The sequence below is a fragment of the Gigantopelta aegis genome, chromosome 9 (assembly GCF_016097555.1).
Source record: "Gigantopelta aegis isolate Gae_Host chromosome 9, Gae_host_genome, whole genome shotgun sequence".
In the NCBI taxonomy this organism is placed as follows: domain Eukaryota; kingdom Metazoa; phylum Mollusca; class Gastropoda; order Neomphalida; family Peltospiridae; genus Gigantopelta; species Gigantopelta aegis.
The window spans coordinates 49,693,857-49,721,297 of record NC_054707.1 but is presented as its reverse complement, the minus strand read 5'-3'; the positions used below and the strand labels follow the sequence as shown (position 1 = coordinate 49,721,297).

At 37.4% G+C, this 27,441-nt stretch overlaps 1 protein-coding gene across 3 annotated transcripts in view; it reads right to left on the bottom strand.

The window, feature by feature from the left end:
• Positions 1-629: 629 nt before the first annotated feature.
• LOC121381062 (zinc finger CCCH domain-containing protein 10-like) overlaps positions 630-27,441 on the bottom strand; it is a 168,409-nt gene continuing 141,597 nt past the window's right edge. For all 3 annotated transcript variants that reach the window (XM_041510150.1, XM_041510148.1, XM_041510152.1), the window contains one exon: positions 630-3,647. The gene's annotated coding sequence lies outside the window, so the exon portion shown is untranslated. The remainder of the gene's footprint in view (positions 3,648-27,441) is intronic.

Here is a 27,441-nt window from a genome sequence, read left to right as displayed (position 1 = left end):
CCCAACAAAAAACCTGAATATTTGCATCAAACTACAATCCAGTAGTTACTAAATGATCTTATTGGTGTACATGATTGGTTACCTGGTGTGTGATTTTATGATCACATTTGTTGCCAGTATTTTATTTCTACTAGCAGTGTAATGCCACAAGGAATGACTTAATGACACCCATTGTTGAATGGTAATAATTACATGTTTGCTACAGACACTGTCACTTGAGATGCTCACCACACGGAACTAGCTAAACTAACATGCTCTTTCCAGGCTTTTCTCAACAGTTCATATATATATATATATGTTTTCTTATTGGACAGTTCTAAAAAGACTGAAAAGCAGAGGAATGTGTGTTTAATGACACCTCAGCCAAACAGAATACCAGGGCTTCTAGATTATGGTAGCCCCACTCCCATGGCTAGTGATATTTAATGTTGGGCTAGTAAATAACTAATATCGCCATGCCCGACGGCTAGTGAAAACAAATGTTGTCAAATACTGCATTTAAGTCTATTTTGTAAATATGAATATCCTCCCCACCCCCCACCCCCCCAATCTTAGTATTTGTAATGTCTATCTCCCTCTTTAGGTAACATATCTGACTATTACTATTAGTAAAATTATATTAAGTAAAGTAGTGCTAATGAATTTTTAATCGTGGCTAGTACATTTTTTAAATCACCGATCCCATGGCTAGTGGATTTTGTAAAAATTCTAGAAGCCCTGTATAGGCCTACAGTCAAACGTTTAACAGATTACCAGTAGTATGCATTGCGTAAGTAAACTGACAGAATGTTTGATGGCATTTTGCACAATTACATACTTTATATCATAAGAACAGAGCAAGACTTTAGAAAATAAAATCAATGCAAGTTTCTCGGCCCCATGCTTATAAACATTTTAGAGTCTAAACTCAAGACTTTAACAGAACCTAAACCGTTAACATCGTGGCAATGCTATACGAGAGTCTAAACCTTTAACATCGTGGCAATGCTATACGAGAGTCTAAGCCGTTAACATCGTGGCAATGCTATACGAGAGTCTAAGCCGTTAACATCGTGGCAATGCTATACGAGTCTAAGCCGTTAACATCGTGGCAATGTTATACGAGAGTCTAAACCGTTAACATCGTGGCAATGCTATACGAGAGTCTTAAGCCGTTAACATCGTGGCAATGCTATACGAGAGTCTAAACCGTTAACATCGTGGCAATGCTATACGAGTCTAAACCGTTAACATCGTGGCAATGCTATACAAGTCTAAACCGTTAACATCGTGGCAATGCTATACAAGTCTAAACCGTTAACATCGTGGCAATGCTATACGAGAGTCTAAACCGTTAACATCGTGGCAATGCTATACGAGAGTCTTAAGCCGTTAACATCGTGGCAATGCTATACGAGAGTCTAAACCGTTAACATCGTGGCAATGCTATACGAGTCTAAACCGTTAACATCGTGGCAATGCTATACAAGTCTAAACCGTTAACATCGTGGCAATGCTATATGAGAGTCTAAACTGTTAACATCGTGGCAATGCCGTTAACATCGTGGCAATGCTATATGAGAGTCTAAACCGTTAACATCGTGGCAATGCTATACGATAGTCTAAGCAGTTAACATTGTGGCAATGCTATACGAGAGTCTAAGCCGTTAACATCGTGGCAATGCTATACGAGAGTCTAAGCCGTTAACATCGTGGCAATGCTATACGAGAGTCTAAGCCGTTAACATTGTGGCAATGCTATACTAGAGTCTAAGCCGCTAACATCGTGGCAATGCTATACAAATTGTATGCGTATGATGTCACTAGAGATTTGAATTTAGATTTGCAAGTTTTATAAGCACGGGTCCAGTCCTTTATTTGTTAGGGTTGATTCAGACCTGATGACATGGGATGAGGAACTCTAGCTACTATTCTGTACCCAGTGCATCTTCTGCATTTTGTCACTATATACACTTGGTTAAAATAAAATGTTATTTTGCAGGGGCTGAGTATTTAAACAGAATTTCTCCCCACTTCCACAGTGTGATCAGTGTGGGAAGAGCCCATAGTTAAGCACTGCATTATGATTAGAATCACTTTTTGTCTTCACAGAAACATCATAAACAACTAAAAGTAAAGTTTGTTTTCTTTTGTTTTAATGACACCACTAGAGCACATTGATTTATTAATAATCGGCTAGTAGATGTCAAACATAATTTGGTAATTTTGATATATAGTCTTACAGACAAAACCTGCTATATTTTTCCATTAAAAAGACAAATTAGACTTGCATCATTTTATAAGTTGAAAAGAATAAATCTCGGTTCTTGCTGATACTGTGAACACAGCTTCATGTTTTCCTTTTCTGTGCAAATTTAGCGAGATCCTTGGTGTCAGATTTAAAACAAACGTGAATTTATTGTAATTTATATTCTGACCATTTTATTGGACAAGTTCTACCACAATTTGATATTTTTGTGGCAGTTTATTGATCTGACTTCAATTTTATTGTCATTGTGGAGTAGAAAAAAGAATATTTGGAAAATCTTGATATACTGGTACTGATTGAATACAGTATTTTACTGACACCATAGAGAGCAAGTCCATGAGATGTGTTCCTCTGAGCAAGTGGTATTCTTAGCAGGACTACATGCTGCTTGTACTCAAGAATTTGAACAGGTACACCTCTCTTTAACATACATTTTATCTGTACCCAGTAGGCATTCAGATGCAATGTTTCTGGAAGGACCACACATAGCATAATACTGTCCTGCTAAGCAAAAGGCAGTAAGTGGTCAGTTAACATTTTAGACATTAACATGTTTGGTGCCTGTAATCAATTTGGTAAAGGCTTTATTAAGCAGTTTGAATCTGTTTGTTTCTTAAGGTTTGTGTTTCATGAATATATTTCTCTGGTATCTGGCTGTGTTATTTTGATAATTATTTTAAAATACCATAACTATACATACATTAACTCATTTTGTACCAGATTATCACTGACTGGCAAACATAATCAGTCATTCAGGACTTCGACATATACACAACTTCAATTTGTAATTTATGGCTAACAAAATCAATCTGTTAGAAACACTCTGTACTTTGTTCCACAAGATGACACCAGTGAGTAGAAGTGCTGCAGGTGAGTGTGCACAAATCTCTCCTTCTCTTGACTTGATGTCTGTCCTGTATCTTCCACTCCATCACACCACGAACCTGATCCATCACCTACAGGACACATGCTTGTGGATGAGACTTCACAATAACCGATTCTTTTTTCTTTCATTTTTGTTTTCACTTTCTGCTTGAAAGACCACACAGTGATTGAGAAGGAACAGGACACAATATGCAGTGATTAGCTGTGAATGTGTTGTGTGTATGTGTACAGTGGTAATTGTCCATCACTTGTAATATGACCTATCTGTGCCCAACACGAGTGAACAGTTTTTCTGCCGTGTCTAATCGTGCGTGGCCCCGGTGACAATCGCATTTAGAGGATGCTTCTGTCTGATTGATCAGGTCGGCCATTCCGCTGCGGAGCAGCCAATCGGCTGAATGTAATTGGCATAGCAGTAACGTGAGATGACTCCGATGAAGAATGAAAACAAATGCATATTTCTCACGTTTCTTCTATGACTGTTCCAAAGGTCTGGAATTTGGAATACAATCACCTGAAAATAGAGAGAGAGAGAATCACAGTAAACATAAAAAGTCAAAATATCAATATTTAATAGCTCATAAAATAACATTTTAACAGAAAGTGATAGACAGTGATTAGTGTGGTCATTGGTATAGACGGCAGTTTTTGGCAGCTATTGCTGCTGCTACTACTACCGCCTTCTTTTTAATACTCTGCTTTCAGTAAATATAGCCATCTACTTTTCTCAAACAGCTGCCTATTTTCATAGTTAATGAATGAACAATAAATACCCCAGCACAAAATTCACATAGCCTATTGAGTGTCAAACAAAGGTAAATATATGAATAGAATTAAATTAAAAATTAACCTTGTATATATAATTATGTAATTCAGACAAAAGAGTAAAGGTATGTTTAATAAAATTAACGTGCATGTATATGTACAAGGCATACATCATACACTTGTCAAGTTTCAGTAACTGCAGCAAATAACATTCTAAACTTTGAAATTTTTGTTTATTAGTACAGCAATGTGCTAATACACAGACACAAAGAATACAAACATTATGTGTATCAAATATAAATTTATTTTAATTTATAATTGTGAAAACATGTTAACTGAAATCTTTAAAACTAGATACTCGAACAAGCCAGGCTGGCCAGATAACAATTTCCTTAAAGAGTCTTAGATGATTTTCAAGAAGGACTGGAAAAATAAATGCAAAAGATTGTGGTTTTCTTTAAAGAAAATATTTTAAAATATTGATATTGTGTCATTATGTTGACACCCACATCTGTAATTCAACTGCTATCCAGACTTGGCCTTGATTTCTTAATAAAGAATGATTACAATATTTACGTCAGTCATTTTATAACAAGCACGATTTTTTATAAGCAAGAATAATAATTTGTTTTATGTGTGTGTAGGTGCTGGTATGACATCATGGACTGAATCTTTTGGCGATGTCAACCTAACACGCCCACAACATAATTAAATTTATGGTGCGCCATGCATCATTATGCAATATAAGGGTTAAGGTGGGGAAAAAATTAAATAAAATAACCTTTTAAATTATGATTAATATTGCATGTAAAAGACTTTCTATTGTAATGTAAAATCAATGAGGGTATAACGCAACCCATGCAGTACTGTGTTAATCACCAGCAGTAAACTGTTATGCATGACAAATGCAATATTGAGAAAATGTCACAGAGAAAGATAATTAACTAGGCCCATACCATGTTGAAAGACCAGTTCTCAAGGGATACCAATAGTCTTTGGGACTGCAATGTAATTGTATGACCTCTCTTTAAGGTGTCCCAATCGATCACTGATCGGGTAATAATCCATTACAGTACACTGAATATCAGGGTTTGGGAACTCACATCTGGTGCCAAACATTCACATCATACCAACCATGGCAAAGTTGTTTGGTTTAACAACACCGCTACAGCACATTGATTTATTAATCATCGGCTATTGGATGTCAAACATAGTCATTTTGACACAGTCATAGAGAGGAAACCCACTACATTTTTCCATTAATAGCAAGGCATCTTTTATATGCATCATTCCACACAAAGAATAGCACATACCACGACCTTCAATATACCAGTCGACTGTACACTGGCTAGAATGAGAAATACCCCAATGGGCCTCCCCCACAGGGATCGATCCCAGATCGACCGTGCATCAGCCACTGGGCTACATCCCACTCCCAAACCCTGGTAATTAACCATGGCAGTTGGCAGCTGTGGAGATTACATCAGTGTTTTCACATTCTGTGTCATTTACCGTATATCTTTGCCTATAAGTCGAAATTTTTTCACCAAAATATTTTTTTATAACTTATAAGAGGGTAAAAAAAATTATTCCCAAAATATTACCGTTTTAGGGATTATTTTACAAGTTTTATTGTTGAATTATGTCCTGTATTTATACTCAAATATGTTAATTTGACAAATTTATTTTTTGGCATTAGACCGGTTTTGGTTATGCAAAAAGGCATGCGATCTCACTCACATGCCAAGACAACAGTCCACTTAGTTAAAATAACAGTCATCACTAATAGCAAAACTACCTGTTGCCTGAGTTTATTTTGAAATCTGATCACTGGCATTAATCGTTGTTCAAACAATCTTTTGTCGCCAATTAGATTCATGAATATTAATGAGCTTTCCCTTAAAATAGTTTAGACTGGTCTCTGCAGTTCACTAGAGCAACAGGAACACATATATTTTAGTACAAAAACCAGTGTACTTTCCAGAGTTATCCTCCTTACATATATTAACATGGCGGCAAAACATGTGATTAACTGATGATACTTTCAATTTTATCGTAGTGATCTGTTGGCAGTGTTGATAAATAAAGTTGTTGTCTGTGCACAAAACCATGCTGTACAGTGCCATACAGTAACAGTCAAACACTATCTACTAAGGGAATATTTCGTTTTGATGTTATGTAGTTTGGAATATTGCGATGTACAAAACGTGAAAACCAAAGTTTGTAAACTAATTTTCTTTTGTTAAAATATCGTACATTATTGTTATCATGTGGTGAAAATAAGAAATACTTCAATATTTATAAGTTGTTTTTCATGGGTCGACTTATAAACGGGTCAATAAAAAAAAAAAAAAAGGGCTTGAAATTAGGGACTCGACTTATAGTCGAGATCGACTTACAGGCGAAGATATACGGTATTATGCTGTGGAACTTTCAAATTTCTGTCATTTTTCTTAGTCAATTATTTATCTTTAACACATATTAATCCATACTGTTTCTTAATTGTCAGGGTTGCATACACAGTGAAGCTGAGATAAACTATGCCTTGCTACTAATTAGTAGTAGGCTTCCTCTTAAATGTTTTATTTAATGACATACTCAAAACATTTTTATCTTCGGTTATATTGCATAAGACATACAGTCAGGAGCAAGAGGAAATCTGCTGCTGCTATTCATTGGGCTACTTTGGGGTTTTACCAGTAAAGAATATTTTATATGCACCATCCCACAAACAGGATAGTACATACCATATCATTTGTCACACACGTTGTGGAGCACTGACTGGAATGAGAAACATGGCAATAGGCCAACCGAAGTTGTAATGGATGGGCCATATGACTGATTTCTCTTGATGGACTAGTGTTTCCCATCCCAACTGTCTTGTTTATGGAAATGTGAATATTAAAAAACCCCACTCTCTCTCTCCCTCTGTCTGTCTGTCTGTCTGTCTGTCTGTCTCTCCCTCTGTCCGTCTGTCTGTCTCTCTCTCCCTCTGTCTGTCTGTCTGTCTGTCTCTCTCTCTCCCTCTGTCTGTCTGTCTCTCTCTCTCCCTCTGTCCGTCCATCTGTCTGTCTGTCTCTCTCTCTCCCTCTGTATGTCTGTCTGTCTGTCTGTTTCTCTCTCTCTCAAGTGTCTAAATAACAATATGTTAGACGTAACAAAAAACCTTTTAGTGTTGAGATGTGAGACAAATATTTTTTTCCTGTTCCCCATGTACCCATGGATGCAGAGTAATGGTAATTTTAATTTTAATATCTCCCATGAGCAACAACATATGAAGAGTTTAGCTGCAAAAACCAATAAATCCATTTTAGTAATTTTCTGCTAAATATTTTTTCTGGTTATGCTTTCTATGTAAAACACATCAAGACCACAATGGGTGATTTCAAGTTGAACTAAGTAAAGTAAATAAAGGACAGAATTTCAAAAAACCACGTATGAAAATCAGTCTTGAACTGAGTAATGATAGTAGAAGTTGGTTTTTGGATAAAAAATGGCATTTATCTTTTTTTTTGCACTTGAACTCTTCATATACAGTTTCAACTTGATCAATGTGTTTTCTCTTTAGTATCCATCAGCTGTTAACATATACAATTTCAATTTGATCAAATAGACTTTTTAAAAGTACCTTGTAATCAAATAGCCCTTCTGACATTACAACAGCTAACACAAGGATTAACTGGGCAAATCCACTGGTTGTCCAATGTGTATTTTCTACTGTGTGTAGATAAAATTACATTATTATGATTGTGATTATAATGAGTTAGTTTTTTTTTGTTTATATATGTAGTTTTTATAAGAAAAATCAATATTAATTCAGATACATGTAAAAGAAAAGTTAACACAGTAGGGAAGATTATAAACAAGAATACTAGTTACATATACTTGCACATTCAGTCAATTCATTGACAGTGTTTACGTGATGGCTGTAATATTAGAACTGACTAAAGTACTGAATTATTAATGATGTATTAAATATTTTAAGTATGTGTCATCCATCTGGAAAAAACCAGAAGATAATCAAATTACTATTAATTTACATTCAGCTCTTAAGTTAAAATGTCAGAAACAGAAAAATGAACATAAAAAAGCTATATTTTTTAAAAAGACAAAGCACTTTGACAGACTGTAATTGACAATAAGATCTGCACACCAATTTTCTAAAAATATGTGATGGTATATACTGACTTTTTGACTTTTAAATCATGTGCATGAGGTATGGGCTAACATGAGATATGGGTTCACCTGAGGTATGGGCTAACATGAGATATGGGTTCACCTGAGGTATGGGCTAACATGAGGTATGGGCTCAACTGAGGTACGGGATCACCTGAGGTACGGGCTAACATGAGGTATGGGCTAACCTAAGGTATGGGCTTACCTGAGGTATGGGCTAACATGAGGTATGGCCTCACCAGAGGTATGGGCTAACATGAGGTATGGCCTCACCAGAGGTATGGGCTAATATGAGGTGTGGGCTAACCTGAGTTGTGGGCTCACCTGAGGTATGGGCTAACATGAGGTATGGGCTCACCTGAGGTATGGGCTAACATGAGGTATGGACTCACCTGAGGTATGGGCTAACATGAGGTATGGGCTAACATGAGGTATGGGCTCACCTGAGGTATGGGCTCACCTGAGGTATGGGCTAACATGAGGTATGGGCTCACCTGAGGTATGGGCTAAGATGAGGTATGGGCTCACCTGAGGTATGGGCTAACATCAGGTATGGGCTAACCTGAGGTATGGGCTAACATGAGGTATGGGCTCACCTGAGGTATGGGCTCACCTGAGGTATAGGCTAACATGAGGTATGGGCTCACCTGAGGTATGGGCTAACATGAGGTATGGGCTCATCTGAGGTATGGGCTCACCTGAGGTATGGGCTAACATGAGGTATGGGCTCACCTGAGGTATGGGCTCACCTGAGGTATGGGCTAACATGAGGTATGGGCTCACCTGAGGTATGGGCTAACATGAGGTATGGGCTACGCTAACATGAGGTATGGGCTCACCTGAGGTATGGGCTAACATGAGGTATGGGCTAACTTGAGGTATGGGCTCACCTGAGGTATGGGCTAACATGAGGTATGAGCTCACCTGAGGTATGGGCTAACTTGAGGTATGGGCTCACCTGAGGTATGGGCTAACATGAGGTATGGGCTAACATGAGGTATGGGCTCACCTGAGGTATGGGCTAACTTGAGGTATGGGCTCACCTGAGGTATGGGCTAACATGAAGTATGGGCTCACCTGAGGTATGGGCTAACATGAGGTATGGGCTCACCTGAGGTATGGGCTAACATGAGGTATGAGCTCACCTGAGGTATGGGCTAACTTGAGGTATGGGCTAACTTGAGGTATGGGCTAACTTGAGGTATGGGCTCACCTGAGGTATGAGCTAACATGAGGTATGAGCTCACCTGAGGTATGGGCTAACATGAGGTATGGGCTAACTTGAGGTATGGGCTCACCCGAGGTATGGGCTAACATGAGGTATGAGCTAACTTGAGTATGGGCTAACTTGAGGTATGGGCTAACATGAGGTATGGGCTCACCTGAGGTATGGGCTAACCTGATGTATGGGCTAACCTGAGGTATGGGCTAACATGAGGTATGGGCTAACATGAGGTATGAGCTAACATGAGGTATGAGCTAACATAAGGTATGGACTAACATGAGGTATGGGCTAACATGAGGTATTCAAACTGGCTTCAAAAGCGTAGCATACATTCGAATGCGTGCATGTTCGAAACATAGTGGTTTATCGAGACTAGTCTGGCCTGGAGCCAAGCGGTGGTTGGCCCATTTTTATGAACCAAATTGCAAACTTAGAGAACCGAAAGGAACATATTTTTTCAATTTTTACATAATTAAGTGTTCCCAAATTTACTAATACACCAAACATTTATATCGCTGATATTATGTTCCTAACCTTGAATTACCTGCTCTTTTTAATCATTACATGTTTTTGTCGGGTGTAGAAATATGCTTCAAAAATATCCATACAAACATTGAACCAAAGAAAGAAATGTTTTATTTAACGACGCACTCAACATATTTTATTTACGGTTATATGGCGTCAGACATATGGTTAAGGACCACACAGATTTTGAGAGGAAACCCGCTGTCGCCACATAGGCTACTCTTTTATGACAGGCAGCAAGGGATCTTTTATTTGCGCTTCCCACAGGCAGGATAGCACAAACCATGGCCTTTGTTGAACCAGTTATAGATCACTGGTCGGTGCAAGTGGTTTACACCTACCAAATGAGCCTTGCGCAGCACTCACTCAGGGTTTGGAGTCGGTATCTGGATTAAAAATCCCATGCCTCGACTGGGATCCGAACCCAGTACCTACCAGCCTGTAGACCGATGGCCTAACCACGACGCCACCGAGGCCGGTAACATTGAACCAATGCACAAAATATATCGGTAAACGTATCCAATGCGCTGTTTATGAACAAGCAATCTTCGAAAAGTAATGGGCTGCATTCAGCCAGACCGAGCGGAAAAACGTCTGCCTGCAGGTTTGTGTGGTTCACGGTAAACCAAATGACCACACTGGGAACCAATCAAATAGTTTGCGAACGTTAGCGAAACATTTGCTGGCTGAACTTACACCTAAAAACACTAACTGTAAAAATAATAAAACTGTTAGTAAAAAAAAAAAAAATATATATATATATATATATATATAATTTTTTGCTTTAAAATTGGATAAACTGTTACTAACATAGCATATGACACAGAATTCTATATACTAACACTGTTGATAAAGTTCTTCTCTGAAAATGTTTAGAATCGGAGAACTCCCGTGGACTGCTTCCATGGGAATCAACATGGATTCTCGAATTTTTAGCCCTGTAACTTGAGGTATGGGCTAACATGAGGTATGGACTCACCTGAGGTATGGGCTAATATGAGGTATAAGCTAACATGAGGTATGGGCTAACTGAGCTAGATCCCTCCCCATAGTCTACAGAGTCAGTTGTCCTTTCTGCACATTTTACTTACCAAGATCAAGAGTATTTGTTCATACATGACAGATACATTAAACTAATGTCTCCAGAAGGGCTGGGGTACTTGAAAGATGTGTCCATGACAGGCTTACTTGAACATGGACAGATAGAGAAGGAGGATGTGGCGTGTGCACATACACCCTTTTGACATACACTGTATACACCAGCATCACAAACGAAATGCAACTCTTAGCCTACTAAAATGTACCCTTCCACTCATGTTTTAAATTCCTAAATCTGTCCCAGCTGACCTTTGGTACGCATGCACGTGTCAAAAGATTGATTGAATGTAGAACAAATGCAGACACAGTTTTGGACATGTATCCAAATTATCCCGAAAAAAAAGAAGAGAAAAAAACAAGAGAGCTACCAATGTTGACATCACCAAGTGATGGACCCATCAAGGTTAACTCTGAGCTATTGATTGATCATGTGAAAATCGAGGAGTAATCGGAGGAAACTCGACCCCCATCGTACATCCACACGAGTTCCGATGTCAGCAGTGCTCTGTGTGGCAAGTGGAGAACACAAACGACAGAATAATTTGTCTGCCGCAGTCAATTGCTGAAAAGACAACTTACTAACAAACCTGGCTCCTTCAACAATCACACTGATTATCAGGCTTCAAGCTGTCGATCATTAAATTGCAAAATGTGAATTAAAGGTGAATTTGGCAAATGTTTAGAGATTATTACCAGACTGAGATTCGGGTTTCATCAATATCATACATTAGAAATAAAAACTGTATTATGGGAGCATAGTACATTATTTTAATTCCTAAATATATGATATTGATGAAAGCAAAACACACAAGGGTAATAATCTTTTTATCAGATAATTTTAAGCTTATCGGTAATTCATATTTTTTGTAAACTTATTGACTATAATTCCAGTCAGTCATTATTTGATAATCAGAATATATGACTAGTGTCTTTTTGAATGGGAATGACGTCAATATTGGATTGATGTCTTTGTACATAATAATAAACTAATGCATTACATGTTTTTTCTTCAAAATGGAAAACATTTAATATAAAATTGCTACTGAAATGTTTTTGTTTGATGACTATGAAAGCATATATTATGGAAGTATAATAGTGGTACATTTACTTATAGGTCAATATAAGTAGTCTCGTGACCTGATTAATTTGCATCTAATTTGCAAAGTTATCAATTCTGAAAGTATGTGATCTCAAAATATATCCGTGTTATTCTATATTACGCTACCTATTATATAGTATATAAATTATAACCAGTGTGTTTTGGTATTTTTAATATATATCAGGAATAAAATTTATATTATTTTACTGTTTAAATATACAGTTAAGTATAGGAGAGGGCCTCGTAAGTTGTCAAACTTGTGCCCGATTCTTTTATTCTTTGTACAATAAAATATGTTTTCAATCAATATATTTTATTAAGTTGCCAAAATGCCAATTAAAAAATTAAATAAATACAATTCTCAATACAGTTTATTTTGTTTAAAGACACTACTAGAGCACATCGATTTATAAATCATCAGCTACTGGATGTCAAACATCTGATTCTTTAAAGAACTAATTTGTCAAATTGTTAATTTTTGGATTCCATCACCTTTCTCTTAACAAAGTACCAAAATAACCGAAATATTCAGTCACCAAGAGTCCTATTTTAAAATGAGGTGAGGTGTTGTTGAACAAATGTTCCTTTCCTATTTGGATTTCAGTTAATACACATGGAAATTAATCTTGCATGTTAATAGCTTTCTGTCACTATGCTGATATCTCCGTCACTACGGTGATATCTCCGTCTGAGAGCGTCAGCCGAACACAGAATTAATGACTGATCAAGCCAGATTGTTTCGGTCCGTCTCGGTGCGCCAATCAACACCAGGGCTGGAATTGACATAATTTCCGCCGGAGCTGACTGTGTCTCCTCATAAAGGAAATTACTTCAAGTATATTCCAAGATTTATTTCTCATTTAAAAAGACACAATCAAAGTCAATTTACTGAGGGTGTTTTGCACTGGTTAGCAAGATAATGAGACTTAATCCACAAGAAAATAGTCTACGATTCTGTTTTGTTTGTTTGTTTCTTGAATAAAGCAACAGTTGTCTGCATGATTATTATTAAAGTTTTTAACAAATCCTTTTCCTTAAAGGGAACAGTATTCAAAAAACACCCGACTGGGCCACAAACGAATTGTCACTACTTTAACTGGACCATTATACCCTACCATGCTTACCAATGGTGAGAATGTATTACGTCATTTCATCTGCAACATTCAGTAATTCCTACAATTTTAACAAACCAATATTAAAGTTACCAGGTAAAATAACTTTAAAAAACTCCAAATAACTTTACGGATATTGAGTTTTATTAACTGTACCTATAGTTATGTTGGTTATAACATTGCAACTCCAAATAACTTTACGGATAAGGAGTTTTATTAACTGTACCTATAGTTATGTTGGTTATAACATTGCATGCAGCAATTGTAGACACACACACACCTCCAACATCACCATTTCTTCCAAATAACTTTACGGGTGAGCGGTTTTACTGGTCTCCACGATGTTTACACCGATTGTTTTAATCATGTGGCACTTTTAGTCATATTACATTAATCTGTTTATAATTTTGGCCTTTTTAAAAATATTCTTTAAGCAAACATATACATATGACAATCAGACTGGTAAAGTTCTTGAACAAATAACATTGGCAATATATCGAAGTCTGCGTTAATTAGTTATACTAAACTGATCTGACCCTTCAGTCTGATCAACACTTTCATCTGTTGAGTGCTCACAATCTTTTGTAATCAGCTTTGTGGGGATTTTACTTTAATGAAATTACCAGGAAATAACATCAACGCTTGACTGGTTACTGGTAGATATGGACTGTATTACTACAGACATGGACATGTTTCAGCTACAAACGTTTGTTTAGCCAGTGACAAACAATCAATTTCTACCAAATATGAACAGATTTGGACTGCCCAACTATACTGTGTTACAAGAACTGCCATAAAAATCACTTTTATTTCTTTACATATGTCTTACTGCAGTCTTATTTCATTTTAAGTCGCTACAGAAAATGATAATGCTTAAAACAAAATTAATGGTAGTTTCCCCATCTATAAGAGAACTTAATTTCCTCAGTAACAGAATTGTACAGCAAAGCTGATTTGACACAGTATAAGCTGATGAGCGAATATCGCTGATTTAATATAACACTCCGGGAGACAGACACACAGACGCGTATATAGACACGTAGTCAACATGGAGATGTGCATTTACTACAAGAGGTTATTTTTAAATATTTTTTTTAAATACTTACATGGGGCAGTCATGGAATATTTTGTAGAAATTTACTTCTATTCACAAAGATATTTAGAATTTTCATATCTAATCTTATAAACACACACAAATAAATGAATGAAACCTTAAACACCAAAAGTACAGGATTTCTACCAGAGGGGACATGGCGCCATACCCAAAGTGTTTTGCAATTTTTTTTTTTTAAGTTAACCTTTTGACAAAATTAATTACTCTTATCATTACTGTATGATTTTCTTAACCCTAACCCTAAACTTAACCCATTTTCTTTCGGGGGTGGGGGGTGGGGCGCATACCCCTTGTTGACTGTGGTTGCATTCAATTCCATAGCGCCATACCCAAAAATTTCTTTCTGGCAGAAACACTGAAAACCCTCAACAAAACTTGTGTATTCTGTATACTGTATACTGTCTGATTTGAGCTTTCAAAATATTTGGTATTTGAGGTACAGCTGTAATAGATTTCCATTACTAATATATTAAAGAATAATATCTGCCTTTCTATATCCAAAATAATTTTACTAATTACTATTCTGTGATACACCATGAATACTGTTCTATAATATTCTATATTATATGGTATAATTGATGTTTTCATTCAAATAATTTTGGGCACCAATTTTAGGAACCCAAGTTATAATCCTTGTGTGTTATTAATAAATTATTTTTGACATATCTGTGGAGAATAAACATGATGAAATTATTCTACATGTTACATATATCTTTGATGTTTCTGTGCCTATAACTTTGCTTATAACAAACATTACTTTCACCACTCTCCATAAGATAAAGATAAGATGACACTTTATTGCATACAGACATTCCACATACGGAACTGGATGCAAAAATATGCACAAACAAACATCATACTATTCTAATGACTAAATAAGGACTAATTATAGGCAATACGTGTATAATCATGAACCAATTTGCATACCGCACCAGACAGGCTGGATTTGGGTTTTGCATAATATGACTGAGAAGTGGCTCTGACTTGGCACCCATGTTCGTGTTACACAATTCCTGTTTTTCATCAACAGCAATTGAAAAATAATTCAAGCCATATTGCAATGAAGTGTGGGACAGGCAGCAAGCTGCCCACAGGCAATTGGCCACTTAATTCAGTTTACTTATCCTACAGAAGTCAGTCACAAGGCAGGCAACACAGTTAAGCTCTTAACATTCTCAACTTCTACTCCCAAATCTTACACAGGCAGCTTACTTCTTCTGAAGTAAAAAAGAAAGGAAGCTCTGTTTAGAAATACCACAGCACTTTGTTATAATAGAACACAACGATGAAAATATTTTGCCGACACTATTTTTGTCATCAGCATCAGATATTCAGATATCTATTAATCAAATTACAACATTTATTTTTGTCACCAGCATCAGATCTTTTAAAGAACAAGAGTACTGGTGAGGTACATGAGACGCCCATCAGGAGTTTGATGAAAAACCATATCTATATTAATGAATATGTTACGGGTATGATTCAATTCTAATTATGTGAAAATTTTGCAATGGGATGGATGGACAGTTTGTTTTGGACCAACCGCCATCCCAAGTTGTTCCTACATGTGGTTTGATGGTCCTGTATGCATCTGTATGCAAGATATGATGCAGTAGACCATGAAAAGTAGATCACAGTGACCTAGTAATAGTATGCAACACACCACCATCCTGAGTTGTTCCTACATGTGAAGTTTGATGATCCTCTATGCATCTGTATGCATGATATGGTCCAGACAAGACAAAGGTAACAGACGGACATATGTACAGACGGACAATGCCATACCACAATACGACTCATCATGGACGGGCGTATAAAAAAACACTGTTAATTATTATCATTATTAAAACAAAATTCTTGTATGAATGACATTAATCTACAGGTTTTTTTTATATGCACATTATCACTGAGTCATCAGTATGATGACCATCCCTCCCATCAAGGATGATATTTAGCTACTACCATGGTACGGTAATTATGAATGGCATTTAACCCTTTCCGACTATGGAACGGGAAATCCCATTAAAAAAAAAAATCACCGTTCAGACTACAAAACAGGAAATCCCGTTGTGTGTTTTCAGTTTGTATTTACCACCAAATTTGTCACAGGTTGACATGCGCAATAGAGGCAGTGTTAACAACAACATCCTGTAGAAGTGTTACATGGTTTTCCGCGAGAATGTGCTCATTTGTTCGGAACTTTTCAGCCTATTTGGTATAACTGTTCTGTTAACTACAATGGCGACATCCATTTTCTATAATACGACCTTCACAGAAAATTACTGCAATAGTGATGTTTTATCGTAATGTAACAGTGATAATTCCGTTGGAATTCCACTAGCTGAAATACTATCACGAATTCAAGATGACATGCCACTTTAGAGATTTGCAGGTGGTCGGAAAGATTTTCTAAATGGGTTTATTCATTTACACATTTTCGTAGAAATTTGGTATATTTTTATAACCAGTGATTTTGTTTAATATACCTCTATATATGTATAATAATGAGCTCTTCTCATAGAAAATTGATTTATGTTTACAAATATGCTTGAACCAGTCTTCTACTATGCATAATAAATAAGTTATGATCAAAAAACCATCTGTAAATTTATTCTTTGTTTAACCTTCTGACTACTGCAGGCGAGATATCTCGCCCGACGTCACGTCAGTCGATAATATACTGTACACTGTATACAGTGCATTCCCCAATTCATATTTCCCGCCGTTTTGCACACGACACTCACCGGAAACGGAAATATAATTAAAGAAAAAAGATTTTTTTTCAAAATGGTGGTTTTTGTTTTGATTTGTTCGATTGAAAATACCTTGAAATATTTAGTTCAAAAAGTGGTTTTCGGCAAGTATTTTCGCTTGACAACAATGGCGGCATGTCGCGGTAATTTTCAGGGATCGATAGCTGATTGTAACAGCTAATTTGATAATAAATTCGATCGTTTTACCAACAACGAAAATTACCAAATATTGCAATATGAATCGTAGTTCGGGTTTAAAAAAAAATTCTGGTCAGAAAACCACTGTTATCGGGAATAATGGACATAAATACTGGACAGTTGGCCACAAATGCCCGTAAGTAAACGCAACTTTTTCGATTTTTTGCCTAATTTTAATCACCATTAGCCGATCTAAAATAATAAAAATTACAAAAAAAGACACGAAAATAATACTTACCGATTCATATATGAACTTTATTTCATGTATTTATGAAACATTTAAGTGAATATATGTGAGTAAAAATTATAAACTTGTACCCACTCAATGTGGTTTTTGTTAAAAATTAATCCAGTAGTCTAAAGGTTAACTGTCAAATATATCAATTCCTGGGGCACTTTGAAGACAATGGGTTAACAAGTCTGAAAGGGTTAATGTACAGTTTTTCTGATATGCACATTATTACTGAGTACGATGTATGATGACTGTCCACATCTAGCTACCGTACTACCATAGTACAGTAATTAAGCGTTCTGCTGTCAATGTGACAAGAAGCAGGAAGGGGATGCACTAGAAATTATCAAATAAGGAAGTGGGTGGAAGGCACCATTATTAGTTTTTTTGTACTTGGTGGTCTGCCATATCTTTTTCTCTGTGCTATGGAAGTAATTACAACTGGATCACCACTATTAAATAACTTTGGCTATCTTGAGAAATAATTATAGCATTGCAATTATTAACAAAACCCAACAAATTCTCAGACATCATATGACACTGTGAGCTCCCAAAGAGATCACATATCATGCATGGCAAGTGGTGGTGTATACTGTGGTCACTGACAGTGCCTCGTTATTTGATTACGTAATGCTGTAAAGAGGTACATGTATTTTTCACAAGTTGGATGTACATTTATTCCCATTTTGCTCTGTTGGTGTTACAAGGCATGAATTACAATATTTTAAGGCTTTTAATATGGTACATGTTTGGTGGCAGGGCATGGTCAGCAACATTTGGAAATATAAATGGTAAATGGTTTTGGTTTTAGTGGGTGTAATCAAGTGCATGTTAAATATGCAGTCCAACCTTGTTACAACTGCCATAACTACACCATCCGACCACAAATTGTTGGGAACAAATATACACCAATGTTATTCTATTCATTACCTGAAGATTTTATCACTGTCAGAGGCTATGCCCAGGGTGGATGTGTTTGAACCTTGATTGGATAAGGACACTTTTTTCTTTAATACTGTTTGGATTTTAATGTGGGTCAACCACTCTGCTACTAAAACAGATTAGTGGGCTTTATTTCATCCCTCGACACTGTCTGTGAGATGAACCAGCAACAACATCATACTGTTCTCGAGCAAACTTAATTTTCTTAAAACATTTTTTTTTGTTTTCACAGCATTCAAAGAGTTAACAGCTCTACTAGGTTTCAAAAAGAAGAGATCAAATCTCAAGCTGCCACATAAACTAAATTAAATATTCTTATGTTTGGTAATACCGGGGGAAACACATGTCGTGTGTTGTATTTAAACACACACCGTGTCGACAAGCCTCCTGTGTAATCAGTGTTAATCCGTTCCGTCGCACTGGTGAGAGCCTGTCGTTAACTGACCACAGTCGGGATTACTTTCCACTGCGACAATCGCCACCCAGGGATATTGCATAAAGCCGCAGTCTGTGATTATTGAGATAATAAATGCGATGTGCAATCAATGCGGCGTCCCCCGAGCCACTGAGCGGGCTAGAGATTCCCATTCGAAATCAAACGGTTCTTTGTGCTCAGGAGACTTGTAAAATCCTGTTAAGTTCAAATGTCCCCAATGGAATTATTGAAAATTATCGCTCAAGTGAACCTGCTGATAACAAAGCATGGCTAAAGTAAACGTATTGGACCAGTCTTGAACTCTGGTTAAAATGTCTAGGTGAACACAGAGCAATATCCGATGGAAGAAAAAAAAACGATTTCAAAAACTGCTATCTAGAAATAATTGAATCTACTGTGAAATGCCAGTCAGAAACTGCCAAATGGGTAGGAGCAAGAAGTCAAACATCAATGGTTGCTGCCAATTAGAAGTGAATATGACAGTACGGAATGACTTTTATTGTTGTAATGAAAGTGTTCTGGTATTAGTTAACATCTGGACTGCAGCCCTGCCTATACATTCCCTTACACCACATACATTTCCACTGCTGACAATGTTAACATTTTGTAACAAACCCGAAAAACATGTAGGCAGTGTATCACACAATTTACAAGAAACTGAAGTGTCACACGATGTTTAAGTTGCTTAAAGATTGGGTTTTACTAGCAAGCTTCAGTTTTTACCAGAAATCATTGTTGCAACCTCCAGTGAACATTGCATAACAATCGCAAACTAAATGAATATACTAACTATGGTTAATTGTTCTTGTAGAAATATACAACTTTCACATAATAAGTACATTGTACATGTACTACCAGTGGGAGCTGTAGTTGCTGTTACTGCGTTATTGACCATTAGATGAAACAAAAACCTCGGATTTAGCTCAAGGCAACCTTTTAATGAGTAGGAGACTGGGGGTTATCGGGGATCTGGCCCTCCTCCATGATGCAGCAAATCTTAGCATTCGGGCAAAAATGATGTCAAAGTTCGGGCCAAAAGAGCTCGCCTGAAACGTTTTTACCATGTATTTCCAACGTTCTACTCATAATATTAGTTGTAATCCATGTAAAAATGTGTAACGATTTGTTTAAAATCCTATATAGCAATTTGGTAAAAACATAAATATGAATTTAAAAATTGTTATCCAGATTCAAACACTTGCTTAATTCAGGTAAAAATCAGCCTGCCTCACTAGAAAAATTGAAGCCTATTTGCATATGCTAACAAGTGAAAAGAAAAATACATTTAAAGTTTAACCCAGCCGCTGAGAACAACAATGTAACTGCAGTCTATCAAAGGGATCTACTGTAGACAGTGTTTGTTCACCTGTGTAAATGCTTGTGTAACATGGACCGGCATGTACTGTACTTAAATCAGATAAAATGAGCACCTTACAGGCTACATGACTGTAACTCTGTTAGTTTGTTTCCTGGTTCATTTACTATCACGTAAGAATACAGCTCTGGTCAAATAATAATAATAATATAATAAAAATGGAAGAAATGCACGGACTGGCAAGCTTTGGCAAACCAAATTAAAAGTTTGTTTTATTTAACGACGCCACTAGAGCACATTGATTTTTTTATCTTATCATCGACTATTGGACGTCAAACATATGGTCATCCTGACACTGTTTTTTTAGAGGAAAAGAAAGAAAGAAAGAAATGTTTTATTTAACGACGTACTCAACACATTTTATTTACGGTTATATGGGGTCAGACATATGGTTAAGGACCACATAGATTTTGTGAGAAAACCCGCTGTCGCCACTACATTGGCTACCCTTTCCGATTAGCAGCAAGGGATCTTTTATTTGCGCTTTCCACAGGCAGGATAGCACAAACCATGGCCTTTGTTGAACCAGTTATGGATCACTGGTCGGCGCAAGTGGTTTACACCTACCCACTGAGCCTTGCAGAGCACTCACTCAGGGTTTGGAGTCGGTATCTGGATTAAAAATCCCATGCCTCGACTGGGATCTGAACCCAGTACCTACCAGCCTGTAGACTGATGGCCTAACCACAACACCACCAAGGCCGGTGCCAAATTAAAACTATTTGATCCACACAGTCATAATTACCAACTCAACAGAACTTCAAATATCTAAAACATGGTCCTACAACTTTGACAGCAAACATTTTTCAAGCAATATCTACTGTCATAGACACTGAATTTTTAATAAAATAACAGCTATAAAAAATAAAAAAACAAAAAGGAAAAATAATAATAAAAAAACAAGACAAAAGAAATTTAAAATCCATATGTACACCAACACAAATCGAAAAAAATTAAACAGCCACAAAAGAAAAAAACAACAAACAAAACCCCCCCCCAAAAAACAAGAAAATAAAAAAAACAAGACAAAAGAAATTAAAAATCTATATATACCAACACTGATGGCAAGAAATGAAAACAGTTTATAAAAAAAAATTCTGAGGCAACAAGTTTAATGACCGAACTGATTACAATGAAGTGAAGTGTTTAACAAATAAACACTTTCTCATTTCACAGAATTAAATCCGATTTCAGTCCCAGCTGGAATCATCAACGCCATCCTCTGGAGTGTCAGACAAATCACCAAATGAAATGTGGACTTTATTTACAAATACAGGGAACATCAGCTACATGATAGCCGATCATGATCAGGTCTTCATATGAACCTCAGTCTTGTAGTGAGTGTGCATCACACTCTCAGCTCCCAGCAGACAAAGTGATTTTTAATGGCCCATTTAAACTAGGGCAGTGTCAGGCCATTACACTGACTTGAATTCTTTTGGGGATGGGATCCAATTCATTTGGTAGAGTGCTCGCCTGAGATGCTTTGGTTGCAGGATCAAACCTCCTTGGTGGACCCATTCTCTGATTGTTTTTCCCCAAAACAATAGATCTCTTCAGGCTAACCGATTCAATGTCTTATCACAACTGAGGCGAAAGAAAGAAAGAAATGTTTTATTTAACGACGCATTCAACACATTTTATTTACGGTTATATGGCGTCAGACATATGGTTAAGGACCACACAGATTTTGAGAGGAAACCCGCTGTCGCCACTTCATGGGCTACTTTTTCCGATTAGCAGCAAGGGATCTTTTATTTGCGCTTCCCACAGACAGGATAGCACAAACCATGGCCTTTGTTGAACCAGTTATGGATCACTGGTCGGTACAAGTGCAACTGAGGCGAATGCTCTAGCTACCATAGAGCTTAATCTGGTCTCTGTATGCAAAATTTTAAAAATAATCTTCATCTGACCTTCAGATAGGAATACAACTGTGTGCCTGACAATGGGGGGGGGGGGGGGGGGGGATCATATCAGGTAAGAAACTTGTTGATCCACACAGCCAGAGTTACAGATGTATATATGCACATTTTTATGGTGTGCAATAATCCAGATAAAAATGTCAAGTCATCTCCAGATTTAAACCAAGGTTTGTAATGACGAGTCAAAGAACAGGACATGTTAGAAGACTATCGTGTGTCAAACTTAATGCAATTAACACTCTTTCTTTTAACAATGCATATTTAATAAAAGGGGTAGGACGTAGCCCAGTGGTAAATCGCTTGCTTGATGCAGTCAGTTTAGGATCAATCCCTGTTGGTGGGTCCATGGGGCTAACTCTCGTTCCAGCCAGTGCACCACGAATGGTATGTCAAAGGCTGTGGTATGTGCTATCATGTCTGTGAGATGGTGCATATAAAAGATATCTTGCTACTATTGGAAAAATGTAGTGGGTGTCCTCTCTAAGAATATGTCAAAAGACAAAATATTTTACATCCATTAGCCGATGATTAATAAATCAATGTGCTCTAGTGGTGTCTTTAAACAAAGTAAACTTTAAACTTTATTTAATATGTTGACATAATGTTTGAGGGAGTTGTATTTTAAAAACAATTTTGGTTTGGTTTGGTTTGTTTTGCTTTGCTTTGCTTTTTGGTTTTGTTTTGTTTTAGTCTTTTCTCATTGAGCCAGTTATTCATATTATATATTGATGTATTCAGACTGGATGACATTTTTTAAATTAACAAACAAACCTATAAACTATGTATATTGTATGGTTATGTACAAAAAAAAAGGTGAAATAATAATTTTAATAAATAAAAAATCAGCTATGGTGTGTTTAACAGTGGAACATGAATTTCACTCCAATTCATCGCAACATCATCAGCACCATCTTCGGAGGCAATGTGATTAAACCACTGACTTCATAAGGCTGGTAGGTACCACATCACCATCTTCAGAGGCTGGTAGGTACCACATCACCATCTTCAGAGGCGATGTGATTTTAAACCACTGACTTCATAAGGCTGGTAGGTACCACGTCACCATCTTCAGAGGCGATGTGATTTTAAACCACTGACTTCATAAGGCTGGTAGGTACCACGTCACCATCTTCAGAGGCAATGTGATTTTAAACCACTGACTTCATAAGGCTGGTAGGTACCACGTCACCATCTCGGAGACAAAGTGATTACACCACTGACATCATAAGGTTGGTAGGTACCACGTCACCATCTTCAGAGGCGATGTGATTAAACCACTGACTTCATAAGGCTGGTAGGTACCACGTCACCATCTTCGGAGGCGATGTGATTTTAAACCACTGGCTTCATAAGGCTGGTAGGTACCACAGCACCATCTTCAGAGGCGAAGTGATTAAACCACTGACTTCATAAGGCTGGTAGGTACCATGTCACCATCTTCAGTGGCAATGTGATTAAACCACTGACTTCATAAGGCTGGTAGGTACCATGTCACCATCTTCAGAGGCGATGTGATTTTATACCACTGACTTCATAAGGCTGATAGGTACCATGTCACCATCTTCAGAGGCGATGTGATTTTAAACCACTGACTTCATAAGGCTGGTAGGTACCATGTCACCATCTTCAGTGGCGATGTGATTAAACCACTGACTTCATAAGGCTGGTAGGTACCATGTCACCATCTTCAGAGGCGATGTGATTTTAAACCACTGACTTCATAAGGCTGGTAGGTACCACGTCACCATCTTCAGAGGCGATGTGATTTTAAACCACTGACTTCATAAGGCTGGTAGGTACCACGTCACCATCTTCAGAGGCAATGTGATTTTAAACCACTGACTTCATAAGGCTGGTAGGTACCACGTCACCATCTCGGAGACAAAGTGATTACACCACTGACATCATAAGGTTGGTAGGTACCACGTCACCATCTTCAGAGGCGATGTGATTAAACCACTGACTTCATAAGGCTGGTAGGTACCACGTCACCATCTTCGGAGGCGATGTGATTTTAAACCACTGGCTTCATAAGACTGGTAGGTACCACAGCACCATCTTCAGAGGCGAAGTGATTAAACCACTGACTTCATAAGGCTGGTAGGTACCATGTCACCATCTTCAGTGGCAATGTGATTAAACCACTGACTTCATAAGGCTGGTAGGTACCATGTCACCATCTTCAGAGGCGATGTGATTTTATACCACTGACTTCATAAGGCTGGTAGGTACCATGTCACCATCTTCAGAGGCGATGTGATTTTAAACCACTGACTTCATAAGGCTGGTAGGTACCATGTCACCATCTTCAGTGGCGATGTGATTAAACCACTGACTTCATAAGGCTGGTAGGTACCATGTCACCATCTTCAGAGGCGATGTGATTTTAAACCACTGACTTCATAAGGCTGGTAGGTACCATGTCACCATCTTCAGAGGCGATGTGATTTTAAACCACTGACTTCATAAGGCTGGTAGGTACCATGTCACCATCTTCAGAGGCGATGTGATTTTAAACCACTGACTTCATAAGGCTGGTAGGTACCACGTCACATCCCAGTACCAGTCCCCATCCAGAGTGACTTTTAATTGATCAATGGGAAGATTTCATTTACTTCAATTTATTTTCATGCTTAAATCCAATTACGGTTCAAGCATGCTGTCCTGGGCACATACTCAGCTATCCTGAACAGGGGTTAATGGTCAGTTCTTAGTGGTTAGTTAGAGAGTAGTTGGTGTAGTGCTTTTGCACCTTCTCCTACGAGCTGCTAAAACATATACTCTGGGTAGGAGTCAGTACCGGGGTGCGAATTCGGAACATACCACTTTTAATGGGAGAAGGAAGTTGAAGTAACTCGTTTTAACGATACCACTGGAGCACACTGACTAATTAATCATTGGCTACTGGATGTCGAAACATAACTGGGTAATTCTGACATGCAGTCTTCAGAAGAAACCCACTACATTTTCCCATTAGCAGCAAGGGATCTTTCATATGCACTTTTCGACAGACAGGATAGCATTTACCATAGTTTTAGTTATACCAGTCATGGGCCACTAGTTGGGATGGGAAGAATGGGGATTTGATCCGTTGTCCCAATCACCTCAGGCAAGTGCTCTACCAACTGAACTGGATCCTGCACCTAACAGGGAGAAGATGGTACACACTTTTTTCAGTGCCAAGCTAGGACACTCATAGGTGCTATTCGAGCCATGGAACGTGTTAATTTCGAGCCCTGAACTAAGAAGACGGTCAGATAAAATGCAATACAGAATAATCCAACCAATCCAGCTGATAATGAGCAGGGAATGAGAGATCCATAATAAATTGCATGATGTGTGACTGGCTAATGAAGTAATCAGGACCGAAACACCAGGCAATCTAATTAATATCTATACACACACAGAGTGACAGTATTACGAGGACACCATGCTGGTGATAATAATAAATAATATATCTTAACAATAATCATATGTATCAATAATAAACGACACTGTAATAATAAACAATACTTGGGAGAGACTGTTCACAAATTATATAATATTGAAACGATGGGTTCAAAAGTTTGATGTCCGGGCTCGGGATTTTCAAAGCTATCTTAGCACTGTGTGTGTGTGTGTGTGTGTGTGTGTGTGTGTGTGTGTGTGTGTGTGTGTGTGTGTGTGTGTGTGTGTGTGTGTGCATGTGATGAAAAGGCTGTTAAAGTTTGTTTTGTTTAATGACTCCTATAGAGCACTATGATTTACTAATCATCGGCTATTGAATGTCAAACATTTGGTAATTTTTATATATAGTCTTAGAGAAGAAACCTGCTAAAATTTTCCATTAATAGCAAGAGATATTTTATATGCACCATCCAGACAGGATAGCACATACCACAGCCTGTGATATACTAGTCGTGTTGCACTGGTTAAAACAAGAAATAGCCCACAGGGCTATGTCCCACCCTGCATATGTTGAGTTCATGCCTCTGTGTATGTGTGTGTGTATGTGTATGTGTATGTGTATGTGTGTGCGTGTGTGTATATGTGTATGTGTGTGTGTGAGTGCGTGTGTATGTGTGTATGTCTGTGTATGTGTGTGTATGTGTGTGCGTGTATATAAGTGTTAATCTTTCCTGTGTATTCCATTTATGTTATTGAGATGGATTCCTCTTTGTTTTTCTCTTTCCTTCTTTAATATACCATAACTAGTCCCCACTACCAAACATTACTGAAAATAAGCAAAGTATCAAACCAGGCTGGGCCACAACATTCCATTACACAATGTAGAACTGATGGTCTAACCACTCTGCCATCATGGTCAGTATTTGTTTTCTGCTGTATCTAATACATCTGATGTCAAAACCTATCTACACACTGGTCACATGTATCTGGCACTGGCAGCAATCACATAGAATTAAAGACCTGTTTGTTGTTGTATTTCTGGACGATCATCTCTCACAGTTCAATGCCTCTAATCTCTAAACACACACAAAACATATCTTTGTGGGATTATTTCACATTAGCAAATGGAAGATTTTTAATAAACAGATACTCAACTTCAAAGGAATTCAGTTGAAAATCAATCAATTAAACTGACAAGGTACTAAACTGAAGCCGATACTGTTTGTTTTTGTTGTTTGGTTGGTTGGGTGGTTGGTTAGTTAGTTGGCTTTTTTTCTTCTTCTTTTCTTTTTTTACGGCAAGTGTGTGTTGTGTTGTTTTATTTTCACATGAAGGATGTTAATTATACTACATGGCAACAGGATCTGAAAATAGCCGAGGATGGTTGAGTCAGGTTTTTTAGGACACTGAAGAACCCAATATGGCCCTAGATTAAAAGGCACAATGTACTAAAGTGTCATTATAAACTAATATGCCTCTTTTTTTCTCTCAATAGTTTCCTACACGATGCACATTATCCAGAATAGGGTTTTTTCTCTATGGATTTTCATTATGAATGTTTTATATATTAAGGTAATGAGAATGATACACAGAGGGTGATAGATGAGAAAGTTGAATGAAAGTGTGAGCCGACTTTAAGGAAGGAAATGGTTTATTTCATGACACACTCAACACATTTTATTTATGATTATATGGCATTGGACATATGGTTAATGACCACACAGATATTGTGGGAGGGAACCCACTGTCGCCACTTCATGGGCTACTCTTTTCGATTAGCAGCAAGGGATCTTTTATATGCACCATCCCACAGACAGGATAGCACATACCACAGCCTTTGATGTACCAGTTGTGGTGCACTGGCTGGAGCAAGCCGACTTTAAAATCGAGTAAAGTACATTTACATGTAGACCACAAAACACTTGCTAATAAAGTCATAGACAGTA